Source organism: Gopherus evgoodei, chromosome 10 (assembly GCF_007399415.2).
Source record: "Gopherus evgoodei ecotype Sinaloan lineage chromosome 10, rGopEvg1_v1.p, whole genome shotgun sequence".
Taxonomy (NCBI): Eukaryota; Metazoa; Chordata; order Testudines; family Testudinidae; genus Gopherus; species Gopherus evgoodei.
This window is the reverse complement of record NC_044331.1, coordinates 74,121,088-74,144,395: the sequence shown is the minus strand read 5'-3', so window position 1 is coordinate 74,144,395 and position 23,308 is coordinate 74,121,088. Positions and strand designations below refer to the sequence as shown.

The window sequence follows — 23,308 nt, the reverse complement described above, 5'->3', positions numbered from 1 at the left end:
CCAGGATCACTAATATTTTACTCAGGATGTCTCCAAATAGCTGTAGAGGGGTGGCAGGCACCTGAGGTGAGCTACAAAACACTTCAAGCAGAACTCGCCCTCCTTTTCTACTCTCCAAACCTGTCTTCCTTGGTAATGGTGCGAAGGGCTGCCCTGAAGACTTGTCAGAGAACTCACTGCTAACTAAACTCCAGGCTGCTATTTTCTTTGAACTGGAGTGAAAAAAGCCCCTTGAATTTGACCTTTGACTCTTTTTTTCAAAACAAGTGTCTTGAATTGAAGAGACAGATCAACATGAAGTGCAATTTCAGCAGAAAAGCTTTCGCTTGCTTCATTGTACTGCTTTGGTCCTGCTGGCAGCAGCTGGGTCTTAGAGTTCTGAATCCCAGCTGCTTAGCTCTAGACACCTAGTTCTAAGGGTCACACCATGACATCCTTACTCAAGCAATGTCAATAGGAATTTTACCAGTCTAAGGGCTGAGTAAACATGAGAGAGATTTCCCAATTGACTCTACAGTGCTAAACACTCTAAGCTCGCTTTCCAAATACCCTTTCCTAAAAGGCTAGATCTTGATATTTTCCGTTCTCAATCCCATTCTTACAGTTAAAGGTCACTGGATTCTGGATTCATTGCTCTTAGCCCTGGTCTACACTTATGAGGGGGTCGACCTAAGATATGCAACTTCAGCTACGCAAATAGCGTAGCTGAAGTTGGCTTATCTTAGGTCGACTTACCTGGCCGATGGATTGATCACTACCCGCCGATCTGGGTAGGTCAACTTACCTGACCGATGGATCGATCACTACCCGCTGATCCAGGTAGTGAAAACCTGCCCTGCGATTATATTTGATCATGAACTAGATTGTTAATGAGATACAGGGCCTCATTTCCAGCCTGACCTTAACTAGACTTCAGATTTTACTCTCATAATTTTGCTGGTGCGCTATAAGTCATTTAGGGACCAATTTTCTGGAGCAACCTGCAATTATGCTCCTGCATCTTTGCACCTGCAAATAACTGCAGATGCATTTTATGGCACTTAGGTATCCAACTAACGCATCTGGATTGCACCAGCAAATCAGCCACACTGACACCCCAAGTGTTATAAAATGTATCTACAGTTATTTGTGCCACCATACTGCAGCAGTAGCGAAAAAATCACATGGCTATAACGTAGCCATGGCATGGCACAGAATGGACTTCCACCTCAAATGGTCCTTTACAAGTCTTCCTTCATCAGGAGTCAGTGTGAGAGGATTTAGGCTTCTTAAATCCCACCAAACTGCACCCATCTTTATTTGCAGGAGCAGGGTCTCGAGACACGGGATTTATGGCTTATTATAACTATAACTCACTAACAACTCCCCACAGCTGCCTTCCCCCTCCCGCTTCCTTTCCCCCTATGACCGGAAGAGTGTTAACGGGCCACTTCATCTTGAGTGGTCCCTTGAAATATGTGTTAACTACTTACTCTAGACAATCTGTTCTACTTGGTATCGAGCGGTGACACTGTATGTTCCCCAGACCCGAAGAAGAGCGCTGTGTAACCTCAACAGCTTCTCTCTCTCTCCAACAGAAGTTGGTCCAATAACAGATATCACCTCCCGCAGTTGGTGTCTCTAATATCCTGGGACCAACACGGCTACAACAACACTGCATTGTCATCCGATGGCTGTTTATTGGCTACTGTGAAATAATTAGTTGTCTCACTTCAGATCCCAGCAGTTAAGTAACCGCCTCAGAAAACATACCACCCCACATGGCCCCCTTGTTGGCATTCTCCTAGGACCAGGCATGGAGACTGAACAGAATCAAGACAGGAGGTTTTTCTAAAAGACCTGCTCTAGCAAAGCTGAAAGTTACAGGCCAGATGTGGGAATCATTGGCTGGGTTCTGTGGCCTGGTACCAGTCAGGAAGGGCTGTTCCTGAGATCCAAGGTTATATGTACAGTATTACCAAGCACATAATGGCTGCTGCATATGTCTATCCAAGCTCTGCACCACCACCTGTCTGAAATCATTACTATGTGAAGATTGTTGGTAGACTGAAGTATGAGAGACGCTATAAAATCCCCAACTCAAACCTATTTTAATAGTCAGAGGAGACTGGTTATCAGACAGACAAAGAACAGTGGTTTCCACTGAATTTCAGGGGTGGGGAAGATAACCAATGCCTTCTTTCTAGGGTACAGTAGAGATACAAGCAACACACACAGAGTCCATTATCTTTGTGTCTGTGCGCCTGCATCGCTTAAACAATTGATTAGCTGTCTAAGCACTGCAATGGCCACCATCAGCTTCAGATCAGACAGGTGTAAACCACAGTGCTGAGCAGAAAGCTGGTGGGTGGCCAAGAGTGGGATTTTCTGCCTGCACTGAGAGCTGTGACAATTCTGCACACATGTCGGACTGCATAACTCACTCTTCATTTGGCTGACACACCAAAAAAATAAAAAAAAGACATTTGGAGGATGTTGCATCTAAATGATGTGAAATGGCCCCGGTGTATCCAAAGGGGCTGGCCGTATTGAATCTGACACCATGACACAGTGCTGTGGAAAGCAAAGAAGATTCACTGGGAAAGTGTCAGCCCGGTGCACCTCCATCACACTTCCCCTTTCCTGACAGGTTCCCCTCTCTCATTATTGCCTCGGCTATTTTCTCCAGGACTGACTTTCCCCTGCCCTGAGATTGCTGCCAGCTTGGCTTCCAAAGATACACGGGTGATACAGGAACACCTTGACGGATACAATACAATAACCATTACTGACAATGGAGGATTAATGAGGCAGAAGCATCTGACCTGCTGCTATGGCTCCGACTCCTCTCTCTGAGCATGCCCCTCTCCTTTCTCTTTGCCATCCAGGAGGGCAGCAAACACTCTCAATAAAGGACAGATACTAGACTTTACACCATTGTATTGACTAGTTATCTAGACTGCATGGGAGTTCCCCCAGGACCTATCCCTCAACATCTCATTTGGAAGGAGGCAACACATTGGTAGCATGATGGAGCCCCTGCGGAGCTGGCATTCTGTACAGTCTGAAACCTCCATGGAAGCTGGCTAACATGTAAGATGGCACTGGAAGAACTTAGCTGCTTTTTCACCCTCCCCCAACTCTGTCTACTCCTTCAGTTCAGGGTCGGATACTGTGCCTCCAAGTGTTTCCCAACTGTCTCACTGCATGTACAGCAGGAGAGAGCCAGGCAGTGGCACCAAGAACTTCAGGGACTTGTTTAACATCCAGTGGTCAAGACTCAAAGCAGTCAATGTACAAAACGCCCCCTCCATTCGATCTCCCCCGTACATCCATGCAACAGTGTCCTTAGACCTTGGAAGGAGTGTGTTTGGGGGGCTTCCCTCGTCATTTGCTCATCCACAGGCAGTGACCTGCCTCTAGCGGTATTGAATTAATGCATTTCATACACAGCGCATCTGTTGTGCTGGGTGGGGGCAGGGGGGGGAGGAATGCTATTGAATATTAATTTAATGGAGCAACATGTGGGACTTTGCCGTGAGCTAGATGATGGAGGACAAGTCTGCTCCATCCAATTCCAATTTCTCCCTCTCTAGGCCTGCTGGTCCCACCCATACCAATTTGTTCTATTCAGCCATTAGCATGAGGTCATTTCCTGTCAGGGAGGGGACACAGCCAAAGGCAAAAAGAATAATAATATCTCACCTTTATATAATCCCTGCCATCTCCGAGCAGTTTATTTTACTAACACATAGACCGAGTTAATTATCATTACCACTGTATTACAAGTATTCTTAGACTCAGTAAAGGGAATACCATGTAATGCTATGGCAAGCCCATCACTTTCACCTTTTCTGTTATTTCTACAGAGTCATAAGTGCCAGGCACTTTACAGATAAATAAAAGACACCATCCCTGGCTGACAGACATACATTTCAAAATAGGGGGTAGGTGGCATTTTACTTTCAGCCATTAAAGCTGAGCATTTCAAAGCTGCCTCTGGGATTTGCCATTAAAGTTAATCAGGACTGGGTATGTGACTCTCCATGGTGGCTCTGAAAAATCTCAACCTCAGAGTCAGCCTAAATGTTTTAACGGCCCTCACTGTGCATGTGTCGAGCTCACTCCACTCACCAGACATGCAGCCACCTCTAGGTGGAACACAGCAGCTGTTTACCAGTGAACAGCCACACCATACATAGAATACTGTGTCCTATTAAAATGGGAGGGGAATATCAATAAACAAGAAGCAATTTACTTATTACTCAAGTTGTGATGGGGCAAAAACTGAGGTTACTATCGCTACGGTTGCGTTAATGGCTACAAGTGATAAGGGTCTGCTAGATTTTTATATATCCTCCAACAGGCAGCATCTCCCTGCAGCACCATGCACCTCAACCCAGTACTAGAGCCTGAGTTCAGTCCAAACTCAGAGGAAAGACTGCACTTCCATACACAACACTTCCAGTAGCATCTGATTTTCTCTTGGCATGCTCCCATCCAAGCACTGCCCAGGCCTCACTCTGCTGAGATGATGGGAGGGAGTTTTAAAACTTCTAGGTATCAAAATCCCCCTTTGAAAAATTACTCTAATGGCTGTAAGGTGGGAGGGAAGAATAGGGAAGAAAGACGACAGGTGGGAATATAGAAGGGATGAGACAGGAAGACATGAAAAGAAAGGGAGGAATTGTAGAGGAAGTCTAACTTCTTTAATAAGGCTTATTTACTTCCCTCAAAGAGAGAACTGTGGAGTAAAAATAGCACCATTTAAAGGCAAACTAGCAATAATAATCATTGTCAGTATAATCATAATTTCAAACTGCTAGCTCTTTATGTGCTAACGAGCTTAACGGAAAATGCTTTCCACACATCAAACTATTTTGTATATACTTAGGGCAAATGTGCCTCTTTAATATTACTTGGTAGTTAGCGCCAATTTCTTCTTTAAAAAAAAAAAAAAAAAAGGAGGCTCATTTGGGCCAAAATTTTCAAAAGTGACTAGTGATTTTAGCTACCCAATGTGAGGCACCCTAAAAGGGTCCAATTTTCAAAAAGTTAAGGTGTCTCATATTGGGCACCCCAAACCACTGCTTACAGCTGCATGTTATATGCCATGATTGGTTACATATATAGAATTCAATACCAACTAGAAACCACCATAGCCTTGCTCCCAGGCAACACATCCATTTTTAAACTGGCCCCACCAAGGACATATAATTTCTGGTCAAGTGAAGTTGCACTTGGTGCAGGACAAGTGACTTTATAACATGTTTGCAGTGCACAGGACCTGGGCCTGGCCTGGGGCTAGTTCAGTCCCCAGCACGATTTAGAGCAGCCTTAACTGCTCAACCATGGAAGTCTTTAGAAGAGGCATCTCTTTTAAAAATCTGTGGAACTTTGCTCTCAGAAGAGGAAGCGGAGACTCAGGAGAGCATATGACAAGCCTGCAGTTGAAGAAGCCAAGATACGAGTGCTCTCTGCAAGCCCTTCGAACGGGGCGCCTCATTCCCTCCAGTCCAAGCAGGCAAGATAGAATGTAGGGTATCAGCAAGGTGGTAAAGCAGAGGCTGATACTGCAGCCTATATTCATCCCGATCAATGAGTGTAGGCAACTCCCCTAGGAAAGCTAATAGGATCACGTCTAGGCCAGGGGCACGTTTAGTTCTTATATCTCTGGACAGTCTCAGAAGAGGTTTCAGCATCGTCAGTTCTGGCGCTACACGATTGTCAGGTACTGCATCAGGCTGTAAATAAATAAATATCTTCTTCTGCCTGGGGACATCTTTTAATCTTCCTGTTATATTTTATACACTGTCCCCGCATCTCAGCTGGGTTACACTATCTAATTTGAACATCTGACTTATGGGGTTGTATTAAACCAAGGCCTTCGTTTTATTTTAATCATCAATTGTTAGCTCAATCCTGCTTCTCAGGCACCAGGCCAGAGCTGCTCTTGCTGCTTCCACTTCCTGACGCCAACCTGAGAGCTGCACCGTAGGGGAGAGGCTCCCACTAGCAGAGGGCAGCTGTGTTTCCCAGCTCCACCTACCCTCTGGGTTTCTGCATCCTATGGGGGCTCCACAGTAGCCCAGATGGTGGAGGCTGCAACAGACATTAGCCAAAGCAATCATGCCCCCACTCCTGGCTGGCCCCACTCACTTAGCAGGCCTTGCTGGCCTCTTATAGGCCCTCTGGTGGAAGGACAGGTGCAGATTTGTGCAACCACAACCTTTCTCCAGTGAACTTTCTGCCTCCAAGAGCCCTATGCCAGGGTCTATGCTGGCAGAAACTGCCATAAGTGAATCTGGCTCTGTATCCACAGTCAAGATCAAGGGTAGTCAATTATTTTTTGTCAACGTCCAAATCTCTTGGTGAAAGTATAATCAAGGTCCAGTCTCCAGAGAAAATAAATAAATAATAATAATGATGAAAACAAGTAAATAAAAAGATTTCAGGGTCTTTTCAAAAGCATCTGGCAGTCTGGATTTGGCAGTCCGTCTATTTACTACCCTGGTCTAGATGTTAGACTAAGGTAGATACTCAAGTGTGAGCGTGATGGGAGAGATGACAGATGAGATAGACTATTTCTCTATCGCCATATGTATCTTTCTGTCTATCTGACAGGCAGGCCAATGTACATGTTTTATAGCCACATTTCCAGAAGGCTCATTTTCAGCTACTCCGTGCTGCTTTCACACTGGTTTATTAATATAGGCTTGCATGGGGTTATTAAAATCCATTCAAATCCAATGCAGGCATTCCGATGTTAATGTCAATGGCTGGGAGGCACAGAGGATGGGAGTGGGAGAGAAAGGTGCTTTGATGGCTAATTTCCAAACAGGCTGGTTTAACAAATAACTCAGAAAAGCTCAGAGGAAGATTCAGGCTGTGGGGAAGAGGTGAGTTATGGATGGTGCCCTTCTGGGGCACAATGCCTTGCCGAAATCCCCCCAAATTCTCCGTCTCGTTGTGGGTCTCCGTGTGAGACCATGTGCTGCTCCTTCTCCAGGTGGGAGCAGCAGTTTAATCTAATCAGCCAAACCATTCTGTCTGAATCTTACTTGTCAGCATTGACTCTTTGCCTTTTGTTTCAGAGGCACTTTCGCAGCCAGGCTCAGGCTCTCTGCCGGTGAATCTGCTGGAGTGGTTGGCTCTGGTATGATGGTCACACCCTTCTTGTCCAGGTTTGATTCACAGGACCAGAATGTCAGGAGGGACCGGGTTACTGCACTGAGAACCTTCCTATTGCAGACATTTAAGATTTCACACATCTCCTCTTCTTTTACTGGTGCAGGGAGGTAAACTTCCTCTTAGGGGAAGGGACTGTGTTTACCTGTGTGTCCATGCAGGGGCTTCTAGGGGCCAGGTCATAATAATAAAGGCAGCTGTAGAATTTGCTCCCATGGGAGGTCAGCGAGTTCAATAGCGTGGCTGCATTTTGAAAAGATCTGGGTAATTTTAGGAGCTATATGTAGTTACTGTTAGGCAGGCTAATATAAAAACAATCAGCGCTTCAGGCTGTAAGCTGATTCCTTGTGAGTATCAGGAAGGAATTATCCCCCTCTCCCATATACACTATTTGCATATTTGGCTACATGCATCATGGGAGATTTCATGTTCCTATTTGGCATCAGGTACTGCCTGCCTGCGAGATGCGGGGGAACAAGAGTCTGATCCGGACAGCAAAGAAAGTCTGACTGCAGAATATGAGGTGTGTGCATCAGAATCTGAAATCCTAACTCTCAGTGAGGGTGGTTGTGGAGCAGCAAGTCCAGTTTCTGCTGTTCTCTACCTATGATGCCCCAGTGGCAGATATTTGCCCTAATATTTTACATATGGATGTCAGATCACACACTCATTCAACTGATAGAGGAGAAAACTGAGTTCATCTCCCTTCCCCACCCCTGGCAATGCAGGATTGTCCCCTTCAGCACATCTTTGTCCAGGCTGGTTTTAAATGTCTCTAATGGTAGAGTTTCCACGTTTTGGTCAGAGATTAATCCCACACTCTAACAGATCTCTGCAGCTGGAAGATTTCCTGATGCATACAGTAGTGGCCTAATTTCATACTACAGAAGTGCATGGGACACAATTAGGCCTATATATACATAGGGCATACATGACTTAAATAATACTAATTTAGTATTTGTCACTTCATAGAATTTTAGGCCAGGCGGGACCCTTATGACTAGGGTCCTACCAAATTCTTGGTCCATTTCGGTCAATTTCATGGTCATGGGATTAAAAAAACTATAAATTTCATGATTTCAGCTATTTAAATCTGAAATTTCATGGGGTTGTAATTATAGGGCTCCTGACCCAAAAAGGAGTTGGGTGGGGGGTTGCAAGGTTATTATGGGGGGGGTTGAGATACTGCTACGCTTACTTCTGCACTGCTGCTGGCGGCACCGCTGCCTTCAGAGCTGAGCAGCTAGAGAGCAGTGGCTACTGGCCAAGAGCCCAGCTTTGAAGACAGAGCTGTCACCAGCAGCTGCACAGAAGTAAGGATGGCAGGTATGGTATTTCCGCCCTTACTTCTGCGTAGCTGCTGGTGGGGTGCTGCCTTCAGAGCTGGGCGCCTGGCTAACAGCTGCTGCTCTCCAGCTGCTCGGTTCTGAAGTCAGCGCAGAAGTAAGGGTGGCATTACCATGACTCCCCTAAAATAACCTTGTACCTCCCTGAAACTCCCTTTTGGGTCAGGACTCCCAATTTGGGAAATGCTGGTCTCCCCCGTGAAACCTGCGATGTTTTTGACCTAGCGACATCTGGACTGAGCCCATCATCTCATTTCCCGCTACAGGCTACCAAGCTGCTGCCAGAGGACAATGATTTTTAGCCAGGCCTTTTTATTTCTCTGACTGCTCTCCAGGACACCTACGTGGTTCAGAACCTCCAGCAGCCAATCACATGCCTCCTTCCTTCCAGCCCATTAGATAAAGAGGTTATATTCTGAGGGCTCAGCACTAACTGGTGCTATAACCTTCCCTCTACTAACGTCACTTAGCAGATGGAGTCATTGAGAGATCCTTCAGTTTAAATGAACGGCTTGCACTGGAAGGGCCACAGTCTGGGCTACTGGCAGGGTTTTCACGGCTGATGGCCTGGAAAGAGCGGGGGAAGAAGAGATTGGCAGTGAGATTTCATGGCTGTGGCGTTGGTCCCTATGCCAGCAAAATTACCAGGCTGAAATCCTGGAGCTAGATAGGGCAAAGCTGTTCATAGCAAACAATTTAATTGATGAATGTAGCAAATTCCCCACAAGAAGGCTTCAACTTTTACTAATCTGTTCATTGCGTGAAATCATCTGGCAAACAGTTTAAGCAAACATCTCAGCCTAGGGGTTATTCCTCAGACTCCTGTACGTGCTATCCAAAATTCACCTGCTTGTGCTGTGCAATAGTCACATGCTATTCTTGCTGTTTTCTGATGGATGACTCCCAAGACACTGACTGCTCTCAGGGTGGCTCTGCTAATACTTGTGTAAATACTTATCTGTGCAATTATTCATGGCACTTTCCCTTCCTGCTGCAAAGAGCCTGTGAATACAAAGTTGCTTGCACAAATGTTTGCGGGAAGTGGTAAGAGAGACTACACATTCTGCCAAAGCCAATGCATGGTTTTCATTGGAAGGTATGTTCCCAGACATTAGGTTGACAACATTTGGCCAGCTCTGCTAGGCTGGGGCAGAAGGGAGGTGGAACAGATAGAGGGAGAGAAAGGCCGTTCATCATAATTATCCAGTCTGCAGTAAGCAAAATCCATCTCTTGTTGTGTCTAAAGAGACCCATCCCAACCTGTTCAGCTTAATAAATCTCAAATCGCTCGTTTTCTCCTATTTTGTGGCAGGAATAAAGCCCTTATCCTGCTCTTGCTGCAAGTTCCATTTTACATCCTTGATAACTCAACATTAGACTTTATAACAGTCAATTAAGAAAGCCTTGCGGGAGTCTTTGATATAAATGCCTTCAAGATGCAAAGCTTATAAACTGAGATAACAAAACTGTCTTTTGTCCTTCCTGTCCCAAGCCTGCTGTCTTAGCACTGATGTTTGTAATTCACTGCCTGGGTCTGGGTCTGTCTCCGACAATACACAGATTGCTGTCTGTCTGTCATGCCTAGCCAGTAGCCATGTGTTTGTGACCGGGGGTAAATTTTCAAAAGCACCTAATGGGATTTAAGTGCTGAGGTCCCACTGACCTTTCACTTAAACAGAGCCTAAGCCCTGGTCTACACTGTGTGTATGTGGTGGGGGAGGAATTGATCTAAGTTACGCAACTTCAGCTACGTGAATAACATAGCTGAAGTCGACATACTTAGCAGGTGAGTTGACTGCTGCTGCTTCCCCGTCGACTCTGCCTGAGCATCTCATGGCGCTGCAGTACAGGAGTAAATGGGAGAGCGCTCTGGGGTCGATTTATCACGTCTAAGCGATAAATCGATCCCCACCGGATCGATCGCTGCCCGCCGATATGGCAGGTAGAGTAGACATACCCTAAGTGGCTAAGTCACTTTTGAAAATGGGACTTAGGTGCTTTTGAAAATTTTGCCCTTGGATTAGGAATTTTCCTATCTTTTCCTGCCTACCCTCCCTGACTGTTACCTCTTGGTTCCATCTGGCCTCTACCTCTGTCTGTGTGTTTCCAGGACTTCTGTTTGTCTGTCCCTAGGACTGCTGACTCTATAACCATCTCTCAGAGTTTGTCTACACTACAGTGGCACAGCTGTTGTGCTGCAGCTATGCTGTTTTAGTGCTAATCTAGACACTTGCTATGGCTACGGCTTTCTTTATCCCTGTAGTAAATCCACTCTCTCGAGAGGCGGTACCTAGGTCGATGGAAGAATTCTTCCATCAACCTAGTGGTGTCTATACTGGGGCTTAGTCAGCTTAACAACGTCTCTGAGGGATGTGCATTTTTCACAGCCCTGAGCAATGTAACTAAGGTGGCCTACGTTTTAGGTGTAAACCAGACCTGTCTCCAGGGCTGATGATGCAACACCTTTCACCAGTGCTCAATTTACTTAAAGGAATAAAAAAGTGGAGTTTGGTAAAATAAGGTAGTTGCCATAAACCTGACTCTACTGGAAATGGAGGCTCTAAGCAAACTTATTCCTGAAGTCGTTATTCTCTTCAGTCTCAACAACCCACTTAAGTAATGTTTAAGCTCACTTTTTAATTCCATCCTTGCTCAAATTCGCCTGTCTTCCCAAGCAATAATGCAAAAAAAAATCTTTTTATCCAGCTGTGCATTTTCCTATACAAATTTGTTTCCATTAAATTGTTCCCTTTTGTCCTCTTAAAAAGCATATTTTAAATAACAGTGCAAAAAAAATTACACGCTGCCAAAAAAAGAGTACTTCAGTGTGCCTTTATACAACAGTTATCTCTCTCAATGGATGGATGAAAACCTTTAAAATGGTTTTGAGGTGGAGACAAGAAACACAAAAATTCCTAGAGCTCCTCACAGCCAGACATTTCAGCAGCCAACACATGGCAAAGACTAATCTTAGAAAACTAAATTATAGAGGTGATGTGAACCTAATGTTCTCTTTCTGCTTTGTGAAAAACCACAGGTTTGTGCAAGTTGGGGTGAAGGCACATACTGCACTTCAGTTCTGGAAAAATCGTTTGTTCCGTAATCCCTAAATTCAATGAAAGAATGTAAATTCAATCTTTAAAAAAGCGCACCCAACTTTCTCCTCCAAAGCCACATTTTAGATAGAAGGGTCATAATTCACGAGTCAGGATGTATCCACCGTTACTGCACGGCAGAGCTGATTGAATACTGTGTGTGTGTGTGTGTGTGTGTGTGTGTGTGTGTGTGTGTGTGTGTGTGTGTGAGAGAGAGAGAGAGAGAGAGAGAGAGAGCGAGACAGAGAGGAGGAAAATGAATGAGCATTTCAAGAATTCACTTTGATCTGTCCTTTTTCTAGCCGATTCATACTCAGTGAATACACGTACTTGACAATGAACTAACGTATGTATTGTAGGCCATGTGCAGCTACCCATTAACCAACTGGAATGACCAGCTTGGAAGCTTACAGACTGGCCACCTTCATGTATAATGCATATGCTGCTGCTTCTTCACTTGTGAGTTCCTTTAAGTGCAAATAACAAAGGCAAAATTTGCCAAATGCGTTTCTCGACCGCTATTTCAACTAGCTGCATCTCATATTAAGGCAGGGGAGTCTGCAGGGTTTCTCTAAACTCATCAGAGACAATAATTTTGAGATCTCCCCACTCTTTTGTTTACTATGGGGATGACTGACTTCGTAAAAGTGGCCACTGTACCTGGCCTTCAATTGAGGATTGGCTCAGAGTTTGACTATAGAACACCGCCAAACTTGTGGGGTGTATGGATTGAGGTGTGGGCCATCTCTGATACTCTGTGGATGTGGTTCCCTTGATGAGCAGAGATAGATGCAATGATTATGAGGGTTGGTTAGAGGGTAGCACACAGCATGTTTTTGAAAGTGCTTTGTTTAATTCTCTTTGAGATTCCACACTGGCCTGGCCCAGTAGATGCTACCCAGTTTTCAGCCAATGTAGCCAAGTACATGGGTTACGGTGTTATTGTCACCATGACACTTTCCAGTCCTAGCAGGTCCAAGCAGAGTACACAGCTAATCAGCTCACCATTTCATTGCTTCCCTGTGGATGTGAGCATGGTCCATAGTTAGACTGCACACATAGAAGAGGCCTTCTGGGAACAATCCCAGGCTCTCAGGGTTTTCAGAAAGGAGTGGGAGAGAAACATATCTGGTTGCTGCCTGCATCTGTGCCAGGATACAAACTGGCCCAAGGTTTCTCGTTTGGAATCTAAAGCTGTCAAATAACCCTCAGGCTCTATTTCCATGTACCTTACCTCTACCAAGAATGGATTTGACCTTTCTGGTTTGTTACATCTGCATCATCCCCATACACTGCTTCTCCTTCTTCCCCAGCTGTCCCACATCTGCCTGTTCATTTCTCCTTTGGTGTGATTGAAAAAGTCTCCTCTTACCTTTGTGCCTGTGTCTCACCGCTGGTTCCTGACGTCAGAAAGCTGCAGCTCATTGGATTTTTCCCGGCTGATGTCATGAGTGTTGCCTAATCATCATGTGCATTTGCTGACGGGCACAGGGGACTCGACATTAGGGATCCTTGAGGATGGGTCACCAAGCCCAATATTTGAACTGCAAGAAAAAAAAATATGAGAGGGAGATACATCAGGGACATACAGGAGGGCCAAGGAAAGCAATGGCTCAGTCATCGTAGAGAGATCAGAGCTATCAAACAGTGGATCAGACACAATGGCAACGACATCCCACATGAAACAACATAGGACAAAGGGGACATCAATTAGCAAAAAGATCAGCTGTTGGACCTGGTAAATTAACAGGAAAGCACGCCAGCCCTTAGAGGAGGAAGAAATCGAAAGAGACCTTTGGAGCTAAAAGGAGACCTGGGACAGACCTAAAAACAGGAAATATTTCAGAAAGAAAAACACATTATGTGCAGGATTTAGGAAAACAGGGCAGTGATTAAACATCAGAGCAACAGATAGACCTGGGGCAGATCAACAGAGAGATCAGCAGACATAGAACAAATATCAGAGAGATGGACAACCTGAGACAGGCAGCGAAACACAGACAGATCTGGGACAAGTACTAGGCTATATCCAGTGGTGTCAGAAGCATGCTAGTTACAAGCATGTTTAAATACAGTTGTTGCTCACAGAGTTCTGGCACAGTTCCTCTGACCTGTCTGGATGGTGATTTTTTCTGTAAATTCTGCCTGCCAAACCATGCCATTGACCAGATCGTCTGCAGTATGATTTTATTGTATACAGCCATAAAATCCACATCCATACTTGTCAGAGCAATTGGGCTAGAACTCCATTAGAAACAACTGTGTTTTAAACATGGTTTTAACTAGCACATTCCTGATCCCATTGTGGACAGGGCTCTAGAGAGATAACATACCTCCCCTCCTCCCGAAGGAGAAAAGACAAAAGAAAGGCATCTGTGAGATGGATGGACCTGAGACAGAGATCAGCGACGTGGGACAGAGGCTGGAAGACACCAGAGACTTGTGAAAGACCAAGAGCTAACATTACAGAGCAGGAGCAGGCCAGTGACATATACCAGGCAAACTGCAAGTCATCAGAGCAATGGAGAACACAGTTGGATAATCAGTCAGAAAGACAAGATTGAGAGGTATCAGGAAGGCAACAGATACTTGGAGGTCAGTTCTGAAGTCTAATATCAAAACTGGAAATAGGAGAACAATAACTCAAAAGCAGTGACTGCTATTTAACAGTGGAACCAGTATTGGCGAGGCGAGGCAGGTATTTGAATGCAGGATCAGTGTTTGAAGTGTAGCAAATGTCAGTGAGGAAAATCATAGACGAGATGAGAACGACTCTGGAATAATGAATCTAGTATCTGGGAGACAGATACACCTTATCTGGAAAAAAAGCTGAACGAGAGAAACTTTGAAGAGTGGTTTCATTTTGGAAACAGCCCTTAAAAATGACCCGGGGGAATTCCACATGAATTACCTCACAGGGATTCCATACTATGTTTGCTTAGGAGAGAGGGACAAAGATTTGCAGGCCTTGCGAATTCCACCAGGATCTGAATGTCATGCTGGGTATTTTCCACCTCATGCTTCATCATCAGTAACCTTGACTCAAGAGAGACCTAATCTAGGTGTAATTAAGCGCAATAGAAGTGCTTACCTCTATATACCTCAACATCTAGATTCTGCAAGTAGAACTTAGTAAGTAATTCTGTTGGAGATGTGCAAGCCAGAATAGGATTTATTTCCAGCTCACTCTGCCACAGCGGGATGGGCGCAACAGAGACGATAGGAGTTCAAGGTAGTACAATTTATTACTGGTACTAACCTAAGCAGAATACACCCAGGGAGCAGATCTGTTGAGCACAAAGTCATTGGTATGGTCACTATATGGAACTTAACTGCACTTTACAAAGACTTTGCATAGTCTTTTTAACAATGGTTAGATCTTAGCAACTGGAGCTGAATGAACAATTCACAGTGAATATCTATGTCAATGTTCCCCTCTTTTTCAATCCATGGGATGTTCACACATAGACTTCAAAGTCCTCATATTTATTTGTTATTAGAACTAATTTGCAATTTCCCCCCTGTGCAAATATCACTGTAGCACAGAGGTGGGCAAACTACGGCCCACGGGCCACATCTGGCCCGCGGGACCATCCTGCCTGGCTCTTGAGCTCTCGCCCGGGGAGGCTAGCCCCGGCCCCTCCCCTGCTGCCTCCCCTCCCCAGTGCTCTGGGTGGCGGGGCTGAGAGCTCCTGTCTGGCAGCGCGGCAGCATGTCTGGCTCCGTCTGGGTGGTGCTGCTGCGAGACATGCTGCTCTGAGTGGCATGATAAGGGGGCAGGGAGCTTGGATAAGGGGAAGGAGGTTCCGGGGGGTAGTCAGGGGACAGGGGGCGGTTTGATGGGGTGGAGTTTCAGGGGGAGGCAGTCAGGGGACAGGGAATGGAGGAGGCTGGATAGCTGTGGGAGTCCCGGGTGCCTGTCAGGAGGTGGAAGTTTAGAGAGGGGTCAGGGCAGTCAGGGGACAGGTAGCAGGGGGGTTGGATAGGGGGTAGGGTCCCAGGGGATGGTTAGGTGTGGGGGGTTCCAAGAGGGGGCGGTTGGGGACAAGGAGCAGCGGGGGTTGGATGGCTGGTAGGTTATGAGGGGGGCAGTCAGGGGGCAGGAAGTGAGAGGGGTCAGATGGGGACGGGGTCCAGGCTGTTTGGGGAGGCACAGCCGGGTTCCCTTCCTGGCCCTCCATACAGTTTTGCAACCCCGATGTGGCCCTTCGGCCAAAAAGTTTTCATACCCCTGCTCTAGCATTTCACTGGAAATATTCTTCATTTGAAATTCACGCCCTGTTGATTAGTTACAACACCCAGATGGCACAGTTTCTGTTCCCCCGTTGGATGATTTATGAAACAGACCGGCACAGCACTGTGAATTTCAAATCCAGCAATCAAATGGCCAATTCGAAATTTGCTTTTGGCGATCAGGTCAGCATCTGAGCATCATGTTTTTTTTTTCCGGCATAGCAGTGCTAGTAAAGCTTGGCAGCCGGACCACACGTGGAAGGCAAATATGAGGAGGCCATGAGTGTGACTGAAATTAAATTCATTTTCATATCTGAATGAACATCCACAGATCATTGCCCACCTCCTCCCCCACTCCATGATTTGCTTAGCTCTGCCACTGACATGGCAAAAATGGGCAGTGAAACAAGGGGCTTGGCATCATAACAACGGCTTAAACTAAAATGACAGGCATTTTAACAGGACGAGCCATGCCTTCTTCCCAAGAGTCACGGGGAGAGAGGCTCTTGCTGGCGTGATGCTGGAGGTCTGGGTGGGCGTGGCTCCTTCTCGCCTTAAACTCTTCATAGTTCTATGGGATCGTCTAGGTCCAAGTTCGCTCCACACAGGACCTGCTGCAAGGCCGCTGTGGTAACTCCACCCACCCTCACTGGGACACGAGGCACCAGACTGGCCCAGGGAAGTGTGGTTTACCTCTCACTGCACCAGCTTCAGGGATCTGCCCCACTGCCCAGGAATACAGCAATGCCAGATTCAACCAACGGTGTCCTGTCTTGGGCAGTGGTGTATGACAGATTGTTCAGAGGAAGGTGAACTCCCACCCCTCATATAATGCACCTGGCCCTTGCGCAATGCTGTACCCGGGGCAGCGAGAACTTCCTGCCTGACTGCTGCCAGAGACCAGAACAACGGGTCGTAGGACAGAACAAGACACAAGGCGTGAAGCAGAGATAAGAAAGCCAGAGGGTGAGAGAAGCCCCAAGGCAATAGGAGATTGAAGGGACAGACGTTAGACTAAGGGAGCCGGCAGCAAAGAGACAGGATCCTTTCCATTCCTCTCTCTATCTGGACAGTGGTAAAGAATGTTCTTTTCATTTAATAATACCTTATTGTTTGTAAATGAGCCACCAAGCTATCAGCGTTCCCCTGGCATTAGCGATGTATTTGTGAAGGGAAACACTGGTGCAGACGACTGACTCCTAGCACGATTTTATGGAAGACTCTTCGGGCTCCTAGTGATTTGCAGCTGTGGAAAACAAACACAGACTGATACAAACACAGAGAGAAGCAGAAAGAGCTTTCTCTCTCTCTCACACACACACACACACACACACACACACACACACACAAAGCAATTCATCAGACCAAGTGAACTTGAAACTTGACAAACTCTACCTGGATTCAATTATTTTTTAAAAGTCTATAGATGAATAATACTCTGTGATACTGAGAGAACCAGACTAATTTTGTGACTCTCCAGTTTCAGCCTGGAGAGGATGGGAGCTGTTGCCCTTAGTATGTTAGTGGGAGAAGGCTGAGGGAGAGAAAGCCAACCAAATTGCTCTTGCTCTTTCAAGGTGATCTGAAAAGGAAAAAAAATGGTGTGTCCTTTTTCATTCCTGCCTGTGTGATGCATAAAGAAGGCCCAAAGGGTTTCTTTTTCCTTCTCCTTTACAAGGTTTTTCCCTCCTTGTTTCTTAGGCCTTGGCTACACTGACGCATTACAGCGCTGCAACTTTCTTGCTCAGGGGGGTGAAAAAACACCTCCCTGAGTGCAGCAAGTTACAGCGCTGTAAAGTGCCAGTGTAAACAGTGCCCCAGTGCTGTAAGCTAATCCCCACGGGAAGGTAGAGTACCTGCAGTGCTGGGAGAGCTCTCTCTCCCAGCGCTGGCGCCATGACCACACTAGCACTTCAAAGCGCTGCGGCGGGAGCGCTTCCGCGGGAGCGCTGTACAGCTGCGAGTGCAGCCATACCCTTAGACTAGAAATTCAACTCTTCTCTGCCTTGGAAAACTCTCTGCTGTTTTGCTACTAGCATTTTTGATACTGTCTCCCACCGCTGCATCACCAGCAGTGCAGCTCCACCACTAGGAGATGACTTGGTAGCTGCAAAGCCAGTGGCTCGTGCATGCTAGCGCTTTCAACATGGAGCAGTGTGGTGACAGTGCAATGGTGGGAGAATTTAAGGAAAACCCTAGTGTGAAGAAGAGTGATGGAAGCTGGATAATTAGTGAAATGATAACATCACGAGAGTGGAGGGAGAGCTCAGCTGCTGAGAGGCTGCTGAAAACAATCTGTTGCTTGTTTTTGTTAAAACCTATTTCTCTTCAATGCCTAATTAACAACGGAAATGATGTCTTTGGGAAAGACTGAACACTCCCAAATCTTTCAGTGAGGTCTGAGAGCTCCCAGTACTCATCTCTGAGACATCCACAAAGACCTTGATATTTCTGAGGTGAAAAACCTGCAGACAAGAACCTATCTCCCCAATCCTCCATCCCATTCCCACCATTCCAAAATGTGCGCACCAGATGGGTGACCAGATGTCCTGACTTTATAGGGGCTTTGTCTTGTATAGGCATTTATTACCCCACACCTCCATCTCAATTTTTCACACTTGTTGTCTGGTCACCCTAACGGACACACACTCTCCTCTTTCAAGAAGCCAAAAAGGGCACACACCCAATTTTTCAAAACCTCTTAGCGGGTCCTTATGGCTGCCCTGAATGCTGTTAGCAGACTGGTCTGGAATGAGCCCAGAGTTCAGTACTGGGAAGGGCTCATCCTGTCTTCTTTTCTACCTTGTTTATCTTCTGGAGGGGCTGGGACAATGCAAATGGATGGAGGTTCCAGCCTCATGCTGGACCACTTCCGTTCAGCAGCAGGAAGAGCCACTTCAATCATCAATTGCCTCTCAATGTGTATGAACTATACGTGACCCAAAGGCACAGTATGCTGCCACCATCTCTCTCTCTTTTTAGCCTTACTGGGAGAAGAACTGAGCCCCTAGTTCCTTCCTGGATGCCCACCTCTCTCAGCTGCTACCCGGGGCCTCCTCCCAAGAACGCAGGAATTGCTCACATGCTGGCTGGCTATTGCACACACAGTGAGCCACGAGGCTGACGCCAAACCATTTAAAAGCACAGCAGGAATTTTAATTATGCCCATGCAGTGGGCCCTGATCATTATATACACCACAGAGATGTAGTTACTGGCTTGCAGGTGATAAGAGCCCTGTGATGTACCCCCTCTTGGTCAGGAATGGTTTGTGCTCCAGGGGTTAAGACCGGGGCCTGAGAAATTAGAAAATTAAAACTAAGCATCATCATTCAGGAGTCAAAGGGCAAAACCAGCATTTAAATTCTCAGATGGTGGGCACTAAAGACAAGAGATACACGGGTAGATATTCACCTCAAGCTCTCGGCAGAAACCACCCTGTGAATACAAGGCTACCCTGGGCTCCTGTGATGACGTTTCTATTATACATGCCTCCTCCAGCAGTTTCAGGCCTGAAGTATCTGTCTAATGTTTGTGTAATGCTGAGCAGCTCCACTACCCCATGCAGTTAGATTAGCTATCATTATATCTTGAGAGCACTGGAATTACCAAGTTGCAAAGTAATAGATTGGTACTTATAAGGCACAGCTGGACAGCTTTAGATTAAGTCAAAAATTGAGATTTCTTGTTCTTAACTGCCTTGAATGATCCTGAGCTTGACATATGAACAGCAGATTGTGAAACTGAGCCCTGTCCCTAAATCAGTGGAATGTCCCCTTCCCCATCTTCTCCCCTCCCCACTGCCAATGCCCGAGCCATTGCTTCAAATCTACTACTATCACCTAACCTCTTCTGGAGTGTAACCAGATGCCTCCAGAAACAACCAATCACCCAAAGAGACAAATTCAGCCCTGCTGACTGACACCAGGCATTAACTTGGCCCAAGGTAACCAGCTCACTTTCTGAGGGAAGAAATCGCTACCAAAAAAAAAGAAAAAAAAGCAACCTCCAGACATGCTTGGAAAACAGAAAGCTCAGATTTAATTGAGCCTTGCTTATGTCAGGCCGAATGAGCCAAAGCCATTGCCGTTTCTGTTATTCGGCATCTATCAAAGTGCAATTGTGAGTCAGAGGAGAATATTCCACATGGCTGAAAGATCAATGGGTTTTAGCTTTTTCCACCTTGACATAAGCAAGGTTCCATTACATACGAGCTCTCTCTTTGAAAACATCGAAGTGGTTTTGATTTTCTTACCGAGGTGATTCTTTTCCTTGCAAGGCTGTGCTAGGTTGTTATTTGTTTATTTCTGACACTTCTTAAATGGCTGTTCTGCCAACCTGCTCGACTACGGCTCTGCTGTCGGGTACACTGCTACAGAGCTGGAGTGATTCCAGCTAAATCTACCGCGGCACCAACAGTGGGACTAAGAACAGAATCTGGCCCAGCATCCTGAAGGATATTTAGGACCAAATCTTGATCCTGTTGAAGTCAAGGGGAGTTTTCGATTGATTTCAGTAGGACCAATGCTTGGTGCTTAGACCCCTTGACCCATGAGCCTATGCAGATCCCCATCAATGGTGTGTTGTATAGGCACAAATTGCAGGGCTGAAGCCTTAATTACAACTTGACTGGGGAGTGGCAGATGTTTTGAGCCAGCCTCTGTCTTTATAGGATTGTATATTTTCCAATACTGATTTCCATCACATGCCTGACTTGAAACTGTAACAATGAACAATTGCTTTCTCCCTTCCCTTCTGATCTCAGTCGTGGAGTCAGGGTCCACTGGCACTAAACTCAAATGCAAAACGGAAATCACTGCACAGTGACATGTCTGTGTAGCTTCGCTGTCCATTTATTTGCCTTTTCAAAGAGCTGCTGTGTTAAGCAAACATCTTCGCCTGGTTCCTACCGGGAGGAGTTTGTCTGGTACGGCATGGTTCCTGTTGGGGTGGGGGAGAGTGACTGAGTGTGCGTGTGAGATGATGATGGGTGTGTACAATTCTTCTGCTCTGTGTGTGTGTGTGTGTGTGTGTCTGTATTCTCAACCTTTTCTTGAATATTTGCTTGAATTCCAGCAGGGTGGGTACACGTAGTGGCTGCCATGCTGACATACCAGTGATTGAAAGGGGGACTTCCAAAGCTAAAAGCACAAACTGCTACAATTTGAACTAAAGAGTCAAAGTTGAGGCTATAACAGACTCAGATTTCTGCAGACTGGACGCAGAGGGGCACCTGGAACACACTCGCCCGTGGCTAACACTGTTGTGTTGGCTTTCAACAAATAATTGAACATTCCTGCCAGTGAACCCATTTGCTAGAGTAAAGAGCAAATTTGAAGCGAATAATTTCAGACCATGACATATGAATTGCAAACGTGAGTATTTGCACTTGATGAGCCTATGGACTAAGCTCACCCATTCAGGGAACAGAAACCTTCCACTCAGAACTAACCAACACAGCTCAGATTTTGAATATCAGTGCCACACAACAAGCTGCATAGCAAGATTTAACAGCGAAAATTGGTCAGCAAATAATTGCCGATAAAAATATATTTTTGAGACCATCATAAACGGTTTGTGGACAATTCCCAAATTAGAAAGAAGCTAAATCAATCTATTTATTTAACTACCTATGCTAGAAGTTATTCACTGATAGTAATATTTTCAAAAGCACCTCAGGGCTGGATTTTTAAAGGTATGTGGGCACCCAAATATACAGATAGGTGCCTAGCAGGATTTTCAGAAGTGCCTAGGCCCATGGGAGTTAGGCACTTACATGCTTCTGAAAATCCCACTAGCCATCTATCTGCACCTCTGGGTATCTAAATATCTGTGAAAATCTGGCCCTTAAAGCCTAAGTCTCATTTCAAAAGCGACAGACTCCTAAGTGCCGAAGTCATTTTGAAAATAGGACTTTGCTTCCTATGTCACTTTCAGAACTTTTACCTTTATCGCTAGTGAAAACTCATCATCTTTCACGAGCATTCTAGGAAACGGCTGTACAATGTCAGAACTGTTTACAATTCACCCCAGCATGTTAGAGAACTTTGGCCAGGTTCTCCAATGTTTTACAATGAACTGGCACAAGGGAGACAGAATAGAATTTAAAATATCTGTCAGACAAGAGGCAGAGATACAGAAATTCTTTATCTCCCCTCTCTTCTCTCACACACATTCACAGCTGTGGTCTGAGCATCTGACTGAGAGCCGGGAACTCCTGGCACCTGATTGTCTCATCTGATCCACAGCATTCTCATTCGACACAAAACTGCATCTAATCCTCTCCAAAAGAGAGTAAATTATATCAAGATAGTTGCCACTTCATAATCCCGGGGGGAGAAAGGGAAGAAATAATGCAGTGCATGGGTCTTGCCTGTTTTTCAAGTGTGCCCTAGGGAAAGTGGGTGTGGCCATTCATTAAGGCGGTGTGGTCAGGGCCAAGCCTCTTACTAAGTATGACCCTTTCCAGTATTGTCAACCCCAAGGATTCAAAAATCCTGGGTCAGGCCCACCCTAATCATGAGATCTAAAAAATGATAAATGTTGGGTTCTTTTTATTTGTCGTCTAGCTTTTGAGCCATTAGGGGCCATGTTTTTATGCTTTTCTCTGCAGCCATGAGGGCTAGAGACTTACTTTTTTTTTTAAGTGAAAGCTGAGATGCTCACATAGTCACATGACTCCAGAGCCTTAGGAAAACACCAGTTAATGCAACACTTGTGTTAAACATCACAAGAGTTGGCAGTACTGCCTTCCAAGAGTAGTATAAAAAGGGGAACAAGTGAAAGTGTTTCTCAACCAGGGGTACTCAACTCATCTAGATTGTTTTTCAACCTGAGGGTTGCAGCCCCAAGTGGGTTCCCAGGGCTGGCTTAGGAGGGGTTGCAAGTGCAGGGCTGGCATTGAGGGAGACAAGCAGGGCAATTGCCCAGTGCCCCATGCTAGGGAGGTGCCGTGAAGCTAAGTTACATGCTTCAGCCCTGGCTGGCAGGACTTTGGTTTCAGCCCCACTGCCTGGGGATCAGAGTTCAGACAAGGCTCACAAGTGATAAACAGGCTCAACTATTACTCTGAAATATAAGTACAATAGTTATATTCCAATCAATTTATTTTATAATTATGTGGTTAAAATAAGAAATTAAGCAATTTTTCAGTAATACTATTAGTGTGGCTGTGACGCTTTTGTATTGTTAGGTCTGATTTTGTAAGCAAGTAGTTTTTTAAGTGAGGTAAAACTTAGGATATGCAAGACAAATCAGAGTCCTGAAAGGGGTACAGTAATCTGGAAAGGTTGAGAACCACTGGCTCAGGGCATTTTGACACCCCACAGGGGAGGCAGTGTGGGCCAGGGGCACTGGACTACCACTCAGAAGATATGAGTTCAAGTCCTGCCTCTGCCATTGCTTTGCTACATGACCTTGGGCAAGCTACTTCCCACCTCAGTTTCCCCATCTGTAAAATGGGGATAATG

General features: G+C 45.7%; 1 protein-coding gene across 2 annotated transcripts in view; it reads right to left on the bottom strand.

Moving 5' to 3' along the window:
* Positions 1-23,308, bottom strand: part of ELFN1 (extracellular leucine rich repeat and fibronectin type III domain containing 1) — a 177,043-nt gene that overhangs the window by 62,835 nt on the left and 90,900 nt on the right. For both annotated transcript variants that reach the window (XM_030579042.1, XM_030579041.1), the window contains exon 2: positions 12,981-13,152. The gene's annotated coding sequence lies outside the window, so the exon portion shown is untranslated. The remainder of the gene's footprint in view (positions 1-12,980; positions 13,153-23,308) is intronic.